The following is a 21,987-nucleotide window of genomic DNA, read 5'->3' on the forward strand; positions in this document are numbered from 1 at the left end:
CTGCTGAAGTTTAAAAATGCTTCGGAACTCTTCCATTGTTTTCAAAATTCCGCTGACGCTTAAAAATGCTTCGGAACCCTTCCATTGTTCTCGGAATTCTGCTGAAGTTTAAAAATGCTTCGGAACTCTTCCATTGTTTTCAAAATTCCGCTGAAGTTTAAAAATGCTTCGGAACCCTTCCATTGTTCTCGGAATTCTGCTGAAGTTTAAAAATGCTTCGGAAATCTTCCATTGTTTTCAAAATTCCGCTGACGCTTAAAAATGCTTCAGAACTCTTCCATTGTTCTCGGAATTCCGTTGAAGTTTAAAAATGCTTCGGTACTCTTCCATTGTTCTCGGAATTCCGCTGACATATAAAAATGCTTCGCAACTCTTTCATTGTTCTCGGAATTCCGCTAACGTTTAAAAATGCTTCGGAACTCTTCCATTGTTCTCGGAATTCCGTTGAAGTTTAAAAATGCTTCGAAACTCTTCCATTGTTCTCGGAATTCTGCTGAAGTTTAAAAATGCTTCGGAACTCTTCCATTGTTCTCGGAATTCCGCTGACATATAAAAATGCTTCGGAAATCTTGCATTGTTCTCGGCATTTCGCTGACATTTAAAAATGCTTCGGAACTCTTCAATTGTTCTCGGAATTCTGCTGAACTTTTAAAATGCTTTGGAACTCTTCCATTGCTCTCGGAATTCGGGTGAAGTTTAAAAATGCTTCGGAACTCTTCTATTGTTCTCGTAATTCCGCTGAAGTTTAAAAATGGTTCGGAACTCTTCCATTGTTCTCGGAATTCTGATGACGTTTTAAAATGCTTCGGAACTCTTCCATTGTTCTCGGAATTCCGCTGACGTTTAAAAATGCTTCGGAACTCTTCCATTGTTATCGGAATTCTGCTGAAGTCTAAAAATTCATCTGAACTCTTCCATTGTTCTCGGAATTCTGCTGAAGATTAAAAATGCATCAGAACTCTTCCATTGTTCTCGGAATTCTGCTGAAGTTTAAAAATGCTTCGGAACTCTTCCATTGTTCTAGGAATTCTGCTGAAGTCTAAAAATTCATCTGAACTCTTCCATTGTTCTCGGAATTCTGCTGAAGTTTAAAAATGCATCAGAACTCTTCCATTGTTCTCAGAATTCCGCTGACGTTTAAAAATGCTTCGGAAATCTTCCATTGTTTTCAAAATTCCGCTGACGTTTAAAAATGCTTCAGAACTTTTCCATTGTTCTCCGAATTCTGCTGACGTTTAAAAATGCTTCGGAACTCTTCCATTGTTCTCGGAATTCCGCTGACATTTAAAAATGCTTCACAACTCTTCCATTGTTCTCGGAATTCCTCTGACTTTTAAAAATGCTTCGGAACTCTTCCATTGTTTTCAAAATTCTGCTGACGTTTAAAAATGCTTCGGAAATCTTCCATTGTTTTCAAAATTCCGCTGACGTTTAAAAATGCTTCAGAACTTTTCCATTGTTCTCCGAATTCTGCTGACGTTTAAAAATGCTTCGGAACTCTTCCATTGTTCTCCAAATTCCGCTGAAGGTTAAAAATGCTTCGGAACCCTTCCATTGTTCTCCGAATTCTGCTGAAGTTTAAAAATGCTTTGGAACTCTTCCATTCTTCTCAGAATTCCGCTGACGTTTAAAAATGCTTCGAAAATCTTCCATTGTTTTCAAAATTCCGCTGACGCTTAAAAATGCTTCAGAACTCTTCCATTGTTCTCGGAATTCCGCTGGCGTTTAATAATGCTTCGCAACTCTTTCATTGTTCTCGGAATTCCGCTGAAGTTTAAAAATGCTTCGGAACTCTTCCATTGTTCTCGGAATTCTGCTGACGTTTAAAAATGCTTCGGAACTCTTCCATTGTTCTCGGAATTCCGTTGAAGTTTAAAAATGCTTCGAAACTCTTCCATTGTTCTCGGAATTCTGCTGAAGTTTAAAAATGCTTCAGAACTCTTCCATTGTTCTCGGAATTCCGCTGACGTTTAATAATGCTTCGCAACTCTTTCATTGTTCTCGGAATTCCGCTGACGTTTAAAAATGCTTCGGAACTCTTCCATTGTTCTCGGAATTCCGTTGAAGTTTAAAAATGCTTCGAAACTCTTCCATTGTTCTCGGAATTCTGCTGAAGTTTAAAAATGCTTCGTAACTCTTCCATTGTTCTCAGAATTCCGCTGACGTTTAAAAATGCTTCGGTACTCTTCCATTGTTCTCTTAATTCCGCTGACATATAAAAATGCTTCGGAAATCTTGCATTGTTCTCGGCATTCCACTGACATTTAAAAATGCTTCGTAACTCTTCAATTGTTCTTTGAATTCTGCTAAACTTTTAAAATGCTTCGGAACTCTTCCATTGTTCTCGGAATTCTGCTGAAGTTTAAAAATGCTTCGAAACTCTTTCATTGTTCTCAGAATTCTGCTGAAGTTTAAAAATGCTTCAGAACTCTTCCATTGCTCTCGGAATTCCGCTGACGTTTAATAATGCTTCGCAACTCTTCCATTGTTCTCGGAATTCCGTTGAAGTTTAAAAATGCTTCGAAACTCTTCCATTGTTCTCGGAATTCTGCTGAAGTTTAAAAATGCTTCGGTACTCTTCCATTGTTCTCGGAATTCCGCTGACATATAAAAATGCTTCGGAAATCTTGCATTTTTCTCGGCATTCCGCTGACATTTAAAAATGCTTCGGAACTCTTCAATTGTTCTCATAATTCTGCTGAACTTTTAAAATGCTTTGGAACTCTTCCATTGCTCTCGGAATTCGGGTGAAGTTTAAAAATGCTTCGGAACTCTTCTATTGTTCTCGGAATTCCGCTGAAGTTTAAAAATGCTTAAAATCTCTTCCATTGTTCTCGTAATTCTGCTCATATTTAAAAATGCTTCGGAACTCTTCCATTGTTCTCGTAATTCCGCTGAAGTTTAAAAGTGGTTCGTAACTCTTCCATTGTTCTCAGAATTCCGATGACGTTTTAAAATGCTTCGGTACTCTTCCATTGTTCTCGGAATTCCGCTGACGTTTAAAAATGCTTCGGAACTCTTCCATTGTTATCGGAATTCCGCTGAAGTTTAAAAATGCTTCGGAACTCTTCCATTGTTCTAGGAATTCTGCTGAAGTCTAAAAATTCATCTGAACTCTTCCATTATTCTCGGAATTCGTGTGAATTTTAAAAATGCTTAGGAACTCTTCCATTGTTCTCAGAATTCCGCTGACCTTTAAAAATGCTTCGAAAATCTTCCATTGTTTTCAAAATTCCGCTGACGCTTAAAAATGCTTCAGAACTCTTCCATTGTTCTCGGAATTCCGCTGGCGTTTAATAATGCTTCGCAACTCTTTCATTGTTCTCGGAATTCCGCTGAAGTTTAAAAATGCTTCGGAACTCTTCCATTGTTCTCGGAATTCTGCTGACGTTTAAAAATGCTTCGGAACTCTTCCATTGTTCTCGGAATTCCGTTGAAGTTTAAAAATGCTTCGAAACTCTTCCATTGTTCTCGGAATTCTGCTGAAGTTTAAAAATGCTTCAGAACTCTTCCATTGTTCTCGGAATTCCGCTGACGTTTAATAATGCTTCGCAACTCTTTCATTGTTCTCGGAATTCCGTTGACGTTTAAAAATGCTTCGGAACTCTTCCATTGTTCTCGGAATTCCGTTGAAGTTTAAAAATGCTTCGAAACTCTTCCATTGTTCTCGGAATTCTGCTGAAGTTTAAAAATGCTTAAAATCTCTTCCATTGTTCTCGTAATTCTGCTCATGTTTAAAAATGCTTCGGAACTCTTCCATTGTTCTCGTAATTCCGCTGAAGTTTAAAAGTGGTTCGTAACTCTTCCATTGTTCTCGGAATTCCGATGACGTTTTAAAATGCTTCGGTACTCTTCCATTGTTGTCGGAATTCCGCTGAAGTATAAAAATGCTTCGGAACTCTTCCATTGTTCTAGGAATTCTGCTGAAGTCTAAAAATTCATCTGAACTCTTCCATTATTCTCGGAATTCGTGTGAATTTTAAAAATGCTTCGGAACTCTTCTATTGTTCTCGGAATTCCGCTGAAGTTTAAAAATGCTTAAAATCTCTTACATTGTTCTCGGAATTCCGCTGAAGTTTAAAAATGCTTCGGAACTCTTCCATTGTTCTCGGAATTCTGCTGAAATTTAAAAATGCTTCAGAACTCTTCCATTGTTCTCAGAATTCCTCTGATGTTTAAAAATGCTTCGGAAATCTTCCATTGTTTTCAAAATTCCGCTGACGTTTAAAAATGCTTCAGAACTTTTCCATTGTTCTCCGAATTCAGCTGACGTTTAAAAATGCTTCGGAACTCTTCCATTGTTCTCCAAATTCCGCTGAAGTTTAAAAATGCTTCGGAACCCTTCCATTGTTCTCGGAATTCTGCTGAAGTTTAAAAATGCTTCGGAACTCTTCCATTGTTTTCAAAATTCCGCTGACGCTTAAAAATGCTTCGGAACCCTTCCATTGTTCTCGGAATTCTGCTGAAGTTTAAAAATGCTTCGGAACTCTTCCATTGTTTTCAAAATTCCGCTGAAGTTTAAAAATGCTTCGGAACCCTTCCATTGTTCTCGGAATTCTGCTGAAGTTTAAAAATGCTTCGGAAATCTTCCATTGTTTTCAAAATTCCGCTGACGCTTAAAAATGCTTCAGAACTCTTCCATTGTTCTCGGAATTCCGTTGAAGTTTAAAAATGCTTCGGTACTCTTCCATTGTTCTCGGAATTCCGCTGACATATAAAAATGCTTCGCAACTCTTTCATTGTTCTCGGAATTCCGCTGACGTTTAAAAATGCTTCGGAACTCTTCCATTGTTCTCGGAATTCCGTTGAAGTTTAAAAATGCTTCGAAACTCTTCCATTGTTCTCGGAATTCTGCTGAAGTTTAAAAATGCTTCGGAACTCTTCCATTGTTCTCGGAATTCCGCTGACATATAAAAATGCTTCGGAAATCTTGCATTGTTCTCGGCATTTCGCTGACATTTAAAAATGCTTCGGAACTCTTCAATTGTTCTCGGAATTCTGCTGAACTTTTAAAATGCTTTGGAACTCTTCCATTGCTCTCGGAATTCGGGTGAAGTTTAAAAATGCTTCGGAACTCTTCTATTGTTCTCGTAATTCCGCTGAAGTTTAAAAATGGTTCGGAACTCTTCCATTGTTCTCGGAATTCTGATGACGTTTTAAAATGCTTCGGAACTCTTCCATTGTTCTCGGAATTCCGCTGACGTTTAAAAATGCTTCGGAACTCTTCCATTGTTATCGGAATTCTGCTGAAGTCTAAAAATTCATCTGAACTCTTCCATTGTTCTCGGAATTCTGCTGAAGTTTAAAAATGCATCAGAACTCTTCCATTGTTCTCAGAATTCCGCTGACGTTTAAAAATGCTTCGGAAATCTTCCATTGTTTTCAAAATTCCGCTGACGTTTAAAAATGCTTCAGAACTTTTCCATTGTTCTCCGAATTCTGCTGACGTTTAAAAATGCTTCGGAACTCTTCCATTGTTCTCGGAATTCCGCTGACATTTAAAAATGCTTCACAACTCTTCCATTGTTCTCGGAATTCCTCTGACTTTTAAAAATGCTTCGGAACTCTTCCATTGTTTTCAAAATTCCGCTGACGTTTAAAAATGCTTCGGAAATCTTCCATTGTTTTCAAAATTCCGCTGACGTTTAAAAATGCTTCAGAACTTTTCCATTGTTCTCCGAATTCTGCTGACGTTTAAAAATGCTTCGGAACTCTTCCATTGTTCTCCAAATTCCGCTGAAGTTTAAAAATGCTTCGGAACCCTTCCATTGTTCTCGGAATTCTGCTGAAGTTTAAAAATGCTTCGGAACTCTTCCATTCTTCTCAGATTTCCGCTGACGTTTAAAAATGCTTCGAAAATCTTCCATTGTTTTCAAAATTCCGCTGACGCTTAAAAATGCTTCAGAACTCTTCCATTGTTCTCGGAATTCCGCTGGCGTTTAATAATGCTTCGCAACTCTTTCATTGTTCTCGGAATTCCGCTGAAGTTTAAAAATGCTTCGGAACTCTTCCATTGTTCTCGGAATTCTGCTGACGTTTAAAAATGCTTCGGAACTCTTCCATTGTTCTCGGAATTCCGTTGAAGTTTAAAAATGCTTCGAAACTCTTCCATTGTTCTCGGAATTCTGCTGAAGTTTAAAAATGCTTCAGAACTCTTCCATTGTTCTCGGAATTCCGCTGACGTTTAATAATGCTTCGCAACTCTTCCATTGTTCTCGGAATTCCGTTGAAGTTTAAAAATGCTTCGAAACTCTTCCATTGTTCTCGGAATTCTGCTGAAGTTTAAAAATGCTTCGTAACTCTTCCATTGTTCTCAGAATTCCGCTGACGTTTAAAAATGCTTCGGAACTCTTCCATTGTTCTCGGCATTCCGTTGAAGTTTAAAAATGCTTCGAAACTCTTCCATTGTTCTCGGAATTCTGCTGAAGTTTAAAAATGCTTCGTAACTCTTCCATTGTTCTCAGAATTCCGCTGACGTTTAAAAATGCTTCGGTACTCTTCCATTGTTCTCTTAATTCCGCTGACATATAAAAATGCTTCGGAAATCTTGCATTGTTCTCGGCATTCCACTGACATTTAAAAATGCTTCATAACTCTTCAATTGTTCTTTGAATTCTGCTAAACTTTTAAAATGCTTCGGAACTCTTCCATTGCTCTCGGAATTCTGCTGAAGTTTAAAAATGCTTCAGAACTCTTACATTGTTCTCGGAATTCTGCTGACGTTTAAAAATGCTTCAGAACTCTTCCATTGTTCTCAGAATTCCGCTGACGTTTAAAAATGCTTCGGAACTCTTCCATTGTTCTCGGAATTCCGCTGACATTTAAAAATGCTTCACAACTCTTCCATTGTTCTCGGAATTCCTCTGACTTTTAAAAATGCTTCGGAACTCTTTCATTGTTTTCAAAATTCCGCTGACGTTTAAAAATGCTTCGGAAATCTTCCATTGTTTTCAAAATTCCGCTGACGTTTAAAAATGCTACAGAACTCTTCCATTGTTCTCGGAATTCTGCTGAAGTTTAAAAATGCTTCGAAACTCTTTCATTGTTCTCAGAATTCTGCTGAAGTTTAAAAATGCTTCAGAACTCTTCCATTGCTCTCGGAATTCCGCTGACGTTTAATAATGCTTCGCAACTCTTCCATTGTTCTCGGAATTCCGTTGAAGTTTAAAAATGCTTCGAAACTCTTCCATTGTTCTCGGAATTCTGCTGAAGTTTAAAAATGCTTCGGTACTCTTCCATTGTTCTCGGAATTCCGCTGACATGTAAAAATGCTTCGGAAATCTTGCATTTTTCTCGGCATTCCGCTGACATTTAAAAATGCTTCGGAACTCTTCAATTGTTCTCATAATTCTGCTGAACTTTTAAAATGCTTTGGAACTCTTCCATTGCTCTCGGAATTCGGGTGAAGTTTAAAAATGCTTCGGAACTCTTCTATTGTTCTCGGAATTCCGCTGAAGTTTAAAAATGCTTAAAATCTCTTCCATTGTTCTCGTAATTCTGCTCATGTTTAAAAATGCTTCGGAACTCTTCCATTGTTCTCGTAATTCCGCTGAAGTTTAAAAGTGGTTCGTAACTCTTCCATTGTTCTCGGAATTCCGATGACGTTTTAAAATGCTTCGGTACTCTTCCATTGTTCTCGGAATTCCGCTGACGTTTAAAAATGCTTCGGAACTCTTCCATTGTTATCGGAATTCCGCTGAAGTTTAAAAATGCTTCGGAACTCTTCCATTGTTCTAGGAATTCTGCTGAAGTCTAAAAATTCATCTGAACTCTTCCATTATTCTCGGAATTCGTGTGAATTTTAAAAATGCTTCGGAACTCTTCTATTGTTCTCGGAATTCCGCTGAAGTTTAAAAATGCTTAAAATCTCTTACATTGTTCTCGGAATTCCGCTGAAGTTTAAAAATGCTTCGGAACTCTTCCATTGTTCTCGGAATTCTGCTGAAGTTTAAAAATGCTTCAGAACACTTCCATTGTTCTCAGAATTCCTCTGATGTTTAAAAATGCTTCGGAAATCTTCCATTGTTTTCAAAATTCCGCTGACGTTTAAAAATGCTTCAGAACTTTTCCATTGTTCTCCGAATTCTGCTGACATTTAAAAATGCTTCGGAACTCTTCCATTGTTCTCCAAATTCCGCTGAAGTTTAAAAATGCTTCGGAACCCTTCCATTGTTCTCGAAATTCTGCTGAAGTTTAAAAATGCTTCGGAAATCTTCCATTGTTTTCAAAATTCCGCTGACGCTTAAAAATGCTTCAGAACTCTTCCATTGTTCTCGGAATTCCGTTGAAGTTTAAAAATGCTTCGGTACTCTTCCATTGTTCTCGGAATTCCGCTGACATATAAAAATGCTTCGCAACTCTTTCATTGTTCTCGGAATTCCGCTGACGTTTAAAAATGCTTCGGAACTCTTCCATTGTTCTCGGAATTCCGCTGAAGTTTAAAAATGCTTCGAAACTCTTCCATTGTTCTCGGAATTCTGCTGAAGTTTAAAAATGCTTCGGAACCCTTCCATTGTTCTCGGAATTCCGCTGACATATAAAAATGCTTCGGAAATCTTGCATTGTTCTCGGCATTTCGCTGACGTTTAAAAATGATTCGGAACTCTTCAATTGTTCTCGGAATTCTGCTGAACTTTTAAAATGCTTTGGAACTCTTCCATTGCTCTCGGAATTCGGGTGAAGTTTAAAAATGCTTCGGAACTCTTCTATTGTTCTCGTAATTCCGCTGAAGTTTAAAAATGGTTCGGAACTCTTCCATTGTTCTCGGAATTCCGATGACGTTTTAAAACGCTTCGGAACTCTTCCATTGTTCTCGGAATTCCGCTGACGTTTAAAAATGCTTCGGAACTCTTCCATTGTTATCGGAATTCTGCTGAAGTTTAAAAATGCTTCGGAACTCTTCCATTGTTCTAGGAATTCTGCTGAAGTCTAATAATTCATCTGAACTCTTCCATTGTTCTCGGAATTCTGCTGAAGTTTAAAAATGCATCAGAACTCTTCCATTGTTCTCAGAATTCCGCTGACGTTTAAAAATGCTTCGGAAATCTTCCATTGTTTTCAAAATTCCGCTGACGTTTAAAAATGCTTCAGAACTTTTCCATTGTTCTCCGAATTCTGCTGACGTTTAAAAATGCTTCGGAACTCTTCCATTGTTCTCGGAATTCCGCTGACATTTAAAAATGCTTCACAACTCTTCCATTGTTCTCGGAATTCCTCTGACTTTTAAACATGCTTCGGAACTCTTCCATTGTTTTCAAAATTCCGCTGACATTTAAAAATGCTTCGGAAATCTTCCATTGTTTTCAAAATTCCGCTGACGTTTAAAAATGCTTCAGAACTTTTCCATTGTTCTCCGTATTCTGCTGACGTTTAAAAATGCTTCGGAACTCTTCCATTGTTCTCCAAATTCCGCTGAAGTTTAAAAATGCTTCGGAACCCTTCCATTGTTCTCGGAATTCTGCCGAAGTTTAAAAATGCTTCGGAACTCTTCCATTGTTCTCAGAATTTCGCTGACGTTTAAAAATGCTTCGAAAATCTTCCATTGTTTTCAAAATTCCGCTGACGCTTAAAAATGCTTCAGAACTCTTCCATTGTTCTCGGAATTCCGCTGGCGTTTAATAATGCTTCGCAACTCTTTCATTGTTCTCGGAATTCCGCTGAAGTTTAAAAATGCTTCGGAACTCTTCCATTTTTCTCGGAATTCTGCTGACGTTTAAAAATGCTTCGGAACTCTTCCATTGTTCTCGGAATTCCGTTGAAGTTTAAAAATGCTTCGAAACTCTTCCATTGTTCTCGGAATTCTGCTGAAGTTTAAAAATTCTTCAGAACTCTTCCATTGTTCTCGGAATTCCGCTGACGTTTAAAAATGCTTCGCAACTCTTTCATTGTTCTCGGAATTCCGTTGACGTTTAAAAATGTTTCGGAACTCTTCCATTGTTCTCGGAATTCCGTTGAAGTTTAAAAATGCTTCGAAACTCTTCCATTGTTCTCGGAATTCTGCTGAAGTTTAAAAATGCTTAAAATCTCTTCCATTGTTCTCGTAATTCTGCTCATGTTTAAAAATGCTTCGGAACTCTTCCATTGTTCTCGTAATTCCGCTGAAGTTTAAAAGTGGTTCGTAACTCTTCCATTGTTCTCGGAATTCCGATGACGTTTTAAAATGCTTCGGTACTCTTCCATTGTTGTCGGAATTCCGCTGACGTTTAAAAATGCTTCGGAACTCTTCCATTGTTATCGGAATTCCGCTGAAGTCTAAAAATTCATCTGAACTCTTCCATTATTCTCGGAATTCGTGTGAATTTTAAAAATGCTTCGGAACTCTTCTATTGTTCTCGGAATTCCGCTGAAGTTTAAAAATGCTTAAAATCTCTTACATTGTTCTCGGAATTCCGCTGAAGTTTAAAAATGCTTCGGAACTCTTCCATTGTTCTCGGAATTCTGCTGAAATTTAAAAATGCTTCAGAACTCTTCCATTGTTCTCAGAATTCCTCTGATGTTTAAAAATGCTTCGGAAATCTTCCATTGTTTTCAAAATTCCGCTGACGTTTAAAAATGCTTCAGAACTTTTCCATTGTTCTCCGAATTCAGCTGACGTTTAAAAATGCTTCGGAACTCTTCCATTGTTCTCCAAATTCCGCTGAAGTTTAAAAATGCTTCGGAACCCTTCCATTGTTCTCGGAATTCTGCTGAAGTTTAAAAATGCTTCGGAACTCTTCCATTGTTTTCAAAATTCCGCTGACGCTTAAAAATGCTTCGGAACCCTTCCATTGTTCTCGGAATTCTGCTGAAGTTTAAAAATGCTTCGGTACTCTTCCATTGTTCTCGGAATTCCGCTGACATATAAAAATGCTTCGCAACTCTTTCATTGTTCTCGGAATTCCGCTGACGTTTAAAAATGCTTCGGAACTCTTCCATTGTTCTCGGAATTCCGCTGAAGTTTAAAAATGCTTCGAAACTCTTCCATTGTTCTCGGAATTCTGCTGAAGTTTAAAAATGCTTCGGAACCCTTCCATTGTTCTCGGAATTCCGCTGACATATAAAAATGCTTCGGAAATCTTGCATTGTTCTCGGCATTTCGCTGACGTTTAAAAATGATTCGGAACTCTTCAATTGTTCTCGGAATTCTGCTGAACTTTTAAAATGCTTTGGAACTCTTCCATTGCTCTCGGAATTCGGGTGAAGTTTAAAAATGCTTCGGAACTCTTCTATTGTTCTCGTAATTCCGCTGAAGTTTAAAAATGGTTCGGAACTCTTCCATTGTTCTCGGAATTCCGATGACGTTTTAAAACGCTTCGGAACTCTTCCATTGTTCTCGGAATTCCGCTGACGTTTAAAAATGCTTCGGAACTCTTCCATTGTTATCGGAATTCTGCTGAAGTTTAAAAATGCTTCGGAACTCTTCCATTGTTCTAGGAATTCTGCTGAAGTCTAATAATTCATCTGAACTCTTCCATTGTTCTCGGAATTCTGCTGAAGTTTAAAAATGCATCAGAACTCTTCCATTGTTCTCAGAATTCCGCTGACGTTTAAAAATGCTTCGGAAATCTTCCATTGTTTTCAAAATTCCGCTGACGTTTAAAAATGCTTCAGAACTTTTCCATTGTTCTCCGAATTCTGCTGACGTTTAAAAATGCTTCGGAACTCTTCCATTGTTCTCGGAATTCCGCTGACATTTAAAAATGCTTCACAACTCTTCCATTGTTCTCGGAATTCCTCTGACTTTTAAACATGCTTCGGAACTCTTCCATTGTTTTCAAAATTCCGCTGACGTTTAAAAATGCTTCGGAAATCTTCCATTGTTTTCAAAATTCCGCTGACGTTTAAAAATGCTTCAGAACTTTTCCATTGTTCTCCGTATTCTGCTGACGTTTAAAAATGCTTCGGAACTCTTCCATTGTTCTCCAAATTCCGCTGAAGTTTAAAAATGCTTCGGAACCCTTCCATTGTTCTCGGAATTCTGCCGAAGTTTAAAAATGCTTCGGAACTCTTCCATTGTTCTCAGAATTTCGCTGACGTTTAAAAATGCTTCGAAAATCTTCCATTGTTTTCAAAATTCCGCTGACGCTTAAAAATGCTTCAGAACTCTTCCATTGTTCTCGGAATTCCGCTGGCGTTTAATAATGCTTCGCAACTCTTTCATTGTTCTCGGAATTCCGCTGAAGTTTAAAAATGCTTCGGAACTCTTCCATTGTTCTCGGAATTCTGCTGACGTTTAAAAATGCTTCGGAACTCTTCCATTGTTCTCGGAATTCCGTTGAAGTTTAAAAATGCTTCGAAACTCTTCCATTGTTCTCGGAATTCTGCTGAAGTTTAAAAATTCTTCAGAACTCTTCCATTGTTCTCGGAATTCCGCTGACGTTTAATAATGCTTCGCAACTCTTTCATTGTTCTCGGAATTCCGTTGACGTTTAAAAATGTTTCGGAACTCTTCCATTGTTCTCGGAATTCCGTTGAAGTTTAAAAATGCTTCGAAACTCTTCCATTGTTCTCGGAATTCTGCTGAAGTTTAAAAATGCTTAAAATCTCTTCCATTGTTCTCGTAATTCTGCTCATGTTTAAAAATGCTTCGGAACTCTTCCATTGTTCTCGTAATTCCGCTGAAGTTTAAAAGTGGTTCGTAACTCTTCCATTGTTCTCGGAATTCCGATGACGTTTTAAAATGCTTCGGTACTCTTCCATTGTTGTCGGAATTCCGCTGACGTTTAAAAATGCTTCGGAACTCTTCCATTGTTATCGGAATTCCGCTGAAGTCTAAAAATTCATCTGAACTCTTCCATTATTCTCGGAATTCGTGTGAATTTTAAAAATGCTTCGGAACTCTTCTATTGTTCTCGGAATTCCGCTGAAGTTTAAAAATGCTTAAAATCTCTTACATTGTTCTCGGAATTCCGCTGAAGTTTAAAAATGCTTCGGAACTCTTCCATTGTTCTCGGAATTCTGCTGAAATTTAAAAATGCTTCAGAACTCTTCCATTGTTCTCAGAATTCCTCTGATGTTTAAAAATGCTTCGGAAATCTTCCATTGTTTTCAAAATTCCGCTGACGTTTAAAAATGCTTCAGAACTTTTCCATTGTTCTCCGAATTCAGCTGACGTTTAAAAATGCTTCGGAACTCTTCCATTGTTCTCCAAATTCCGCTGAAGTTTAAAAATGCTTCGGAACCCTTCCATTGTTCTCGGAATTCTGCTGAAGTTTAAAAATGCTTCGGAACTCTTCCATTGTTTTCAAAATTCCGCTGACGCTTAAAAATGCTTCGGAACCCTTCCATTGTTCTCGGAATTCTGCTGAAGTTTAAAAATGCTTCGGTACTCTTCCATTGTTCTCGGAATTCCGCTGACATATAAAAATGCTTCGCAACTCTTTCATTGTTCTCGGAATTCCGCTGACGTTTAAAAATGCTTCGGAACTCTTCCATTGTTCTCGGAATTCCGCTGAAGTTTAAAAATGCTTCGAAACTCTTCCATTGTTCTCGGAATTCTGCTGAAGTTTAAAAATGCTTCGGAACCCTTCCATTGTTCTCGGAATTCCGCTGACATATAAAAATGCTTCGGAAATCTTGCATTGTTCTCGGCATTTCGCTGACGTTTAAAAATGATTCGGAACTCTTCAATTGTTCTCGGAATTCTGCTGAACTTTTAAAATGCTTTGGAACTCTTCCATTGCTCTCGGAATTCGGGTGAAGTTTAAAAATGCTTCGGAACTCTTCTATTGTTCTCGTAATTCCGCTGAAGTTTAAAAATGGTTCGGAACTCTTCCATTGTTCTCGGAATTCCGATGACGTTTTAAAACGCTTCGGAACTCTTCCATTGTTCTCGGAATTCCGCTGACGTTTAAAAATGCTTCGGAACTCTTCCATTGTTATCGGAATTCTGCTGAAGTTTAAAAATGCTTCGGAACTCTTCCATTGTTCTAGGAATTCTGCTGAAGTCTAATAATTCATCTGAACTCTTCCATTGTTCTCGGAATTCTGCTGAAGTTTAAAAATGCATCAGAACTCTTCCATTGTTCTCAGAATTCCGCTGACGTTTAAAAATGCTTCGGAAATCTTCCATTGTTTTCAAAATTCCGCTGACGTTTAAAAATGCTTCAGAACTTTTCCATTGTTCTCCGAATTCTGCTGACGTTTAAAAATGCTTCGGAACTCTTCCATTGTTCTCGGAATTCCGCTGACATTTAAAAATGCTTCACAACTCTTCCATTGTTCTCGGAATTCCTCTGACTTTTAAACATGCTTCGGAACTCTTCCATTGTTTTCAAAATTCCGCTGACGTTTAAAAATGCTTCGGAAATCTTCCATTGTTTTCAAAATTCCGCTGACGTTTAAAAATGCTTCAGAACTTTTCCATTGTTCTCCGTATTCTGCTGACGTTTAAAAATGCTTCGGAACTCTTCCATTGTTCTCCAAATTCCGCTGAAGTTTAAAAATGCTTCGGAACCCTTCCATTGTTCTCGGAATTCTGCCGAAGTTTAAAAATGCTTCGGAACTCTTCCATTGTTCTCAGAATTTCGCTGACGTTTAAAAATGCTTCGAAAATCTTCCATTGTTTTCAAAATTCCGCTGACGCTTAAAAATGCTTCAGAACTCTTCCATTGTTCTCGGAATTCCGCTGGCGTTTAATAATGCTTCGCAACTCTTTCATTGTTCTCGGAATTCCGCTGAAGTTTAAAAATGCTTCGGAACTCTTCCATTGTTCTCGGAATTCTGCTGACGTTTAAAAATGCTTCGGAACTCTTCCATTGTTCTCGGAATTCCGTTGAAGTTTAAAAATGCTTCGAAACTCTTCCATTGTTCTCGGAATTCTGCTGAAGTTTAAAAATTCTTCAGAACTCTTCCATTGTTCTCGGAATTCCGCTGACGTTTAATAATGCTTCGCAACTCTTTCATTGTTCTCGGAATTCCGTTGACGTTTAAAAATGTTTCGGAACTCTTCCATTGTTCTCGGAATTCCGTTGAAGTTTAAAAATGCTTCGAAACTCTTCCATTGTTCTCGGAATTCTGCTGAAGTTTAAAAATGCTTAAAATCTCTTCCATTGTTCTCGTAATTCTGCTCATGTTTAAAAATGCTTCGGAACTCTTCCATTGTTCTCGTAATTCCGCTGAAGTTTAAAAGTGGTTCGTAACTCTTCCATTGTTCTCGGAATTCCGATGACGTTTTAAAATGCTTCGGTACTCTTCCATTGTTGTCGGAATTCCGCTGACGTTTAAAAATGCTTCGGAACTCTTCCATTGTTATCGGAATTCCGCTGAAGTCTAAAAATTCATCTGAACTCTTCCATTATTCTCGGAATTCGTGTGAATTTTAAAAATGCTTCGGAACTCTTCTATTGTTCTCGGAATTCCGCTGAAGTTTAAAAATGCTTAAAATCTCTTACATTGTTCTCGGAATTCCGCTGAAGTTTAAAAATGCTTCGGAACTCTTCCATTGTTCTCGGAATTCTGCTGAAATTTAAAAATGCTTCAGAACTCTTCCATTGTTCTCAGAATTCCTCTGATGTTTAAAAATGCTTCGGAAATCTTCCATTGTTTTCAAAATTCCGCTGACGTTTAAAAATGCTTCAGAACTTTTCCATTGTTCTCCGAATTCAGCTGACGTTTAAAAATGCTTCGGAACTCTTCCATTGTTCTCCAAATTCCGCTGAAGTTTAAAAATGCTTCGGAACCCTTCCATTGTTCTCGGAATTCTGCTGAAGTTTAAAAATGCTTCGGAACTCTTCCATTGTTTTCAAAATTCCGCTGACGCTTAAAAATGCTTCGGAACCCTTCCATTGTTCTCGGAATTCTGCTGAAGTTTAAAAATGCTTCGGAACTCTTCCATTGTTTTCAAAATTCCGCTGAAGTTTAAAAATGCTTCGGAACCCTTCCATTGTTCTCGGAATTCTGCTGAAGTTTAAAAATGCTTCGGAAATCTTCCAGTGTTTTCAAAATTCCGCTGACGCTTAAAAATGCTTCAGAACTCTTCCATTGTTCTCGGAATTCCGTTGAAGTTTAAAAATGCTTCGGTACTCTTCCATTGTTCTCGGAATTCCGCTGACATATAAAAATGCTTCACAACTCTTTCATTGTTCTCGGAATTCCGCTGACGTTTAAAAATGCTTCGGAACTCTTCCATTGTTCTCGGAATTCCGTTGAAGTTTAAAAATGCTTCGAAACTCTTCCATTGTTCTCGGAATTCTGCTGAAGTTTAAAAATGCTTCGGAACTCTTCCATTGTTCTCGGAATTCCGCTGACATATAAAAATGCTTCGGAAATCTTGCATTGTTCTCGGCATTTCGCTGACGTTTAAAAATGCTTCGGAACTCTTCAATTGTTCTCGGAATTCTGCTGAACTTTTAAAATGCTTTGGAACTCTTCCATTGCTCTCGGAATTCGGGTGAAGTTTAAAAATGCTTCGGAACTCTTCTATTGTTCTCGTAATTCCGCTGAAGTTTAAAAATGGTTCGGAACTCTTCCATTGTTCTCGGAATTCTGATGACGTTTTAAAATGCTTCGGAACTCTTCCATTGTTCTCGGAATTCCGCTGACGTTTAAAAATGCTTCGGAACTCTTCCATTGTTATCGGAATTCTGCTGAAGTTTAAAAATGCTTCGGAACTCTTCCATTGTTCTAGGAATTCTGCTGAAGTCTAAAAATTCATCTGAACTCTTCCATTGTTCTCGGAATTCTGCTGAAGTTTAAAAATGCATCAGAACTCTTCCATTGTTCTCAGAATTCCGCTGACGTTTAAAAATGCTTCGGAAATCTTCCATTGTTTTCAAAATTCCGCTGACGTTTAAAAATGCTTCAGAACTTTTCCATTGTTCTCCGAATTCTGCTGACGTTTAAAAATGCTTCGGAACTCTTCCATTGTTCTCGGAATTCCGCTGACATTTAAAAATGCTTCACAACTCTTCCATTGTTCTCGGAATTCCTCTGACTTTTAAAAATGCTTCGGAACTCTTCCATTGTTTTCAAAATTCCGCTGACGTTTAAAAATGCTTCGGAAATCTTCCATTGTTTTCAAAATTCCGCTGACGTTTAAAAATGCTTCAGAACTTTTCCATTGTTCTCCGAATTCTGCTGACGTTTAAAAATGCTTCGGAACTCTTCCATTGTTCTCCAAATTCCGCTGAAGTTTAAAAATGCTTCGGAACCCTTCCATTGTTCTCGGAATTCTGCTGAAGTTTAAAAATGCTTCGGAACTCTTCCATTCTTCTCAGAATTCCGCTGACGTTTAAAAATGCTTCGAAAATCTTCCATTGTTTTCAAAATTCCGCTGACGCTTAAAAATGCTTCAGAACTCTTCCATTGTTCTCGGAATTCCGCTGGCGTTTAATAATGCTTCGCAACTCTTTCATTGTTCTCGGAATTCCGCTGAAGTTTAAAAATGCTTCGGAACTCTTCCATTGTTCTCGGAATTCTGCTGACGTTTAAAAATGCTTCGGAACTCTTCCATTGTTCTCGGAATTCCGTTGAAGTTTAAAAATGCTTCGAAACTCTTCCATTGTTCTCGGAATTCTGCTGAAGTTTAAAAATGCTTCAGAACTCTTCCATTGTTCTCGGAATTCCGCTGACGTTTAATAATGCTTCGCAACTCTTCCATTGTTCTCGGAATTCCGTTGAAGTTTAAAAATGCTTCGAAACTCTTCCATTGTTCTCGGAATTCTGCTGAAGTTTAAAAATGCTTCGTAACTCTTCCATTGTTCTCAGAATTCCGCTGACGTTTAAAAATGCTTCGGAACTCTTCCATTGTTCTCGGAATTCCGTTGAAGTTTAAAAATCCTTCGAAACTCTTCCATTGTTCTCGGAATTCTGCTGAAGTTTAAAAATGCTTCGTAACTCTTCCATTGTTCTCAGAATTCCGCTGACGTTTAAAAATGCTTCGGTACTCTTCCATTGTTCTCTTAATTCCGCTGACATATAAAAATGCTTCGGAAATCTTGCATTGTTCTCGGCATTCCACTGACATTTAAAAATGCTTCATAACTCTTCAATTGTTCTTTGAATTCTGCTAAACTTTTAAAATGCTTCGGAACTCTTCCATTGCTCTCGGAATTCTGCTGAAGTTTAAAAATGCTTCAGAACTCTTACATTGTTCTCGGAATTCTGCTGACGTTTAAAAATGCTTCAGAACTCTTCCATTGTTCTCAGAATTCCGCTGACGTTTAAAAATGCTTCGGAACTCTTCCATTGTTCTCGGAATTCCGCTGACATTTAAAAATGCTTCACAACTCTTCCATTGTTCTCGGAATTCCTCTGACTTTTAAAAATGCTTCGGAACTCTTTCATTGTTTTCAAAATTCCGCTGACGTTTAAAAATGCTTCGGAAATCTTCCATTGTTTTCAAAATTCCGCTGACGTTTAAAAATGCTTCAGAACTTTTCCATTGTTCTCCGAATTCTGCTGACGTTTAAAAATGCTTCGGAACTCTTCCATTGTTCTCCAAATTCCGCTGAAGTTTAAAAATGCTTCGGAACCCTTCCATTGTTCTCGGAATTCTGCTGAAGTTTAAAAATGCTTCAGAACTCTTCCATTGTTCTCAGAATTTCGATTACGTTTAAAAATGCTTCGGAAATCTTCCATTGTTTTCAAAATTCCGCTGACGCTTAAAAATGCTTCAGAACTCTTCCATTGTTCTCGGAATTCCGCTGGCGTTTAATAATGCTTCGCAACTCTTTCATTGTTCTCGGAATTCCGCTGAAGTTTAAAAATGCTTCGGAACTCTTCCATTGTTCTCGGAATTCTGCTGACGTTTAAAAATGCTTCGGAACTCTTCCATTGTTCTCGGAATTCCGTTGAAGTTTAAAAATGCTTCGAAACTCTTCCATTGTTCTCGGAATTCTGCTGAAGTTTAAAAATGCTTCAGAACTCTTCCATTGTTCTCGGAATTCCGCTGACGTTTAATAATGCTTCGCAACTCTTTCATTGTTCTCGGAATTCCGCTGACGTTTAAAAATGCTTCGGATCTCTTCCATTGTTCTCGGAATTCCGTTGAAGTTTAAAAAAGCTTCAAAACTCTTCCATTGTTCTCGGAATTCCGCTGTCATATAAAAATGCTTCGGAAATCTTGCATTGTTCTCGACATTTCGCTGACGTTTAAAAATGCTTCGTGACTCTTCAATTGTTCTTTGAATTCTGCTAAACTTTTAAAATGCTTCGGAACTCTTCCATTGCTCTCGGAATTCTGCTGAAGTTTAAAAATGCTTCAGAACTCTTACATTGTTCGCGGAATTCTGCTGACGTTTAATAATGCTTCGCAACTCTTTCATTGTTCTCGGAATTCCGCTGACGTTTAAAAATGCTTCGGAACTCTTCCATTGTTCTCGGAATTCCGTTGAAGTTTAAAAATGCTTCGAAACTCTTCCATTGTTCTCGGAATTCTGCTGAAGTTTAAAAATGCTTCGTAACTCTTCCATTGTTCTCAGAATTCCGCTGACGTTTAAAAATGCTTCGGTACTCTTCCATTGTTCTCTTAATTCCGCTGACATATAAAAATGCTTCGGAAATCTTGCATTGTTCTCGGCATTCCACTGACATTTAAAAATGCTTCGTAACTCTTCAATTGTTCTTTGAATTCTGCTAAACTTTTAAAATGCTTCGGAACTCTTCCATTGCTCTCGGAATTCTGCTGAAGTTTAAAAATGCTTCAGAACTCTTACATTGTTCTCGGAATTCTGCTGACGTTTAAAAATTCTTCGGAACTCTTCCATTGTTCTCGGAATTCCGCTGAAGTTTAAAAATGCATCGGAACTCTTCCATTGTTCTCGGAATTCTGCTGAAGTTTAAAAATGCTTCAGAACTCTTCCATTGTTCTCAGAATTCCGCTGACGTTTAAAAATGCTTCGGAAATCTTCCATTGTTTTCAAAATTCCGCTGACGTTTAAAAATGCTTCAGAACTTTTCCATTGTTCTCCGAATTCTGCTGACGTTTAAAAATGCTTCGGAACTCTTCCATTGTTCTCGGAATTCCGCTGACATTTAAAAATGCTTCACAACTCTTCCATTGTTCTCGGAATTCCTCTGACTTTTAAAAATGCTTCGGAACTCTTCCATTGTTCTCGGAATTCTGATGACGTTTTAAAATGCTTCGGAACTCTTCCATTGTTTTCAAAATTCCGCTGACGTTTAAAAATGCTTCAGAACTTTTCCATTGTTCTCCGAATTCTGCTGACGTTTAAAAATGCTTCGGAACTCTTCCATTGTTCTCCAAATTCCGCTGAAGTTTAAAAATGCTTCGGAACCCTTCCATTGTTCTCGGAATTCTGCTGAAGTTTAAAAATGCTTAGGAACTCTTCCATTGTTCTCAGAATTCCGCTGACGTTTAAAAATGCTTCGGAAATCTTCCATTGTTTTCAAAATTCCGCTGACGCTTAAAAATGCTTCAGAACTCTTCCATTGTTCTCGGAATGCCGCTGGCGTTTAATAATGCTTCGCAACTCTTTCATTGTTCTCGGAATTCCGCTGAAGTTTAAAAATGCTTCGGAACTCTTCCATTGTTCTCGGAATTCTGCTGACGTTTAAAAATGCTTGGGAACTCTTCCATTGTTCTCGGAATTCCGCTGAAGTTTAAAAATGCTTCGGAACTCTTCCATTGTTCTCAGAATTTCGCTGACGTTTAAAAATGCTTCGAAAATCTTCCATTGTTTTCAAAATTCCGCTGACGCTTAAAAATGCTTCAGAACTCTTCCATTGTTCTCGGAATTCCGCTGGCGTTTAATAATGCTTCGCAACTCTTTCATTGTTCTCGGAATTCCGCTGAAGTTTAAAAATGCTTCGGAACTCTTCCATTGTTCTCGGACTTCTGCTGACGTTTAAAAATGCTTCGGAACTCTTCCATTGTTCTCGGAATTCCGTTGAAGTTTAAAAATGCTTCGAAACTCTTCCATTGTTCTCGGAATTCTGCTGAAGTTTAAAAATTCTTCAGAACTCTTCCATTGTTCTCGGAATTCCGCTGACGTTTAATAATGCTTCGCAACTCTTTCATTGTTCTCGGAATTCCGTTGACGTTTAAAAATGTTTCGGAACTCTTCCATTGTTCTCGGAATTCCGTTGAAGTTTAAAAATGCTTCGAAACTCTTCCATTGTTCTCGGAATTCTGCTGAAGTTTAAAAATGCTTAAAATCTCTTCCATTGTTCTCGTAATTCTGCTCATGTTTAAAAATGCTTCGGAACTCTTCCATTGTTCTCGTAATTCCGCTGAAGTTTAAAAGTGGTTCGTAACTCTTCCATTGTTCTCGGAATTCCGATGACGTTTTAAAATGCTTCGGTACTCTTCCATTGTTGTCGGAATTCCGCTGACGTTTAAAAATGCTTCGGAACTCTTCCATTGTTATCGGAATTCCGCTGAAGTTTAAAAATGCTTCGGAACTCTTCCATTGTTCTAGGAATTCTGCTGAAGTCTAAAAATTCATCTGAACTCTTCCATTATTCTCGGAATTCGTGTGAATTTTAAAAATGCTTCGGAACTCTTCTATTGTTCTCGGAATTCCGCTGAAGTTTAAAAATGCTTAAAATCTCTTACATTGTTCTCGGAATTCCGCTGAAGTTTAAAAATGCTTCGGAACTCTTCCATTGTTCTCGGAATTCTGCTGAAATTTAAAAATGCTTCAGAACTCTTCCATTGTTCTCAGAATTCCTCTGATGTTTAAAAATGCTTCGGAAATCTTCCATTGTTTTCAAAATTCCGCTGACGTTTAAAAATGCTTCAGAACTTTTCCATTGTTCTCCGAATTCAGCTGACGTTTAAAAATGCTTCGGAACTCTTCCATTGTTCTCCAAATTCCGCTGAAGTTTAAAAATGCTTCGGAACCCTTCCATTGTTCTCGGAATTCTGCTGAAGTTTAAAAATGCTTCGGAACTCTTCCATTGTTTTCAAAATTCCGCTGACGCTTAAAAATGCTTCGGAACCCTTCCATTGTTCTCGGAATTCTGCTGAAGTTTAAAAATGCTTCGGAACTCTTCCATTGTTTTCAAAATTCCGCTGAAGTTTAAAAATGCTTCGGAACCCTTCCA

This window comes from Phyllobates terribilis, unplaced genomic scaffold (genome assembly GCF_046119375.1).
Source record: "Phyllobates terribilis strain yellow unplaced genomic scaffold, ASM4611937v1 Scaffold_22__1_contigs__length_20350403, whole genome shotgun sequence".
Taxonomy (NCBI): Eukaryota; Metazoa; Chordata; class Amphibia; order Anura; family Dendrobatidae; genus Phyllobates; species Phyllobates terribilis.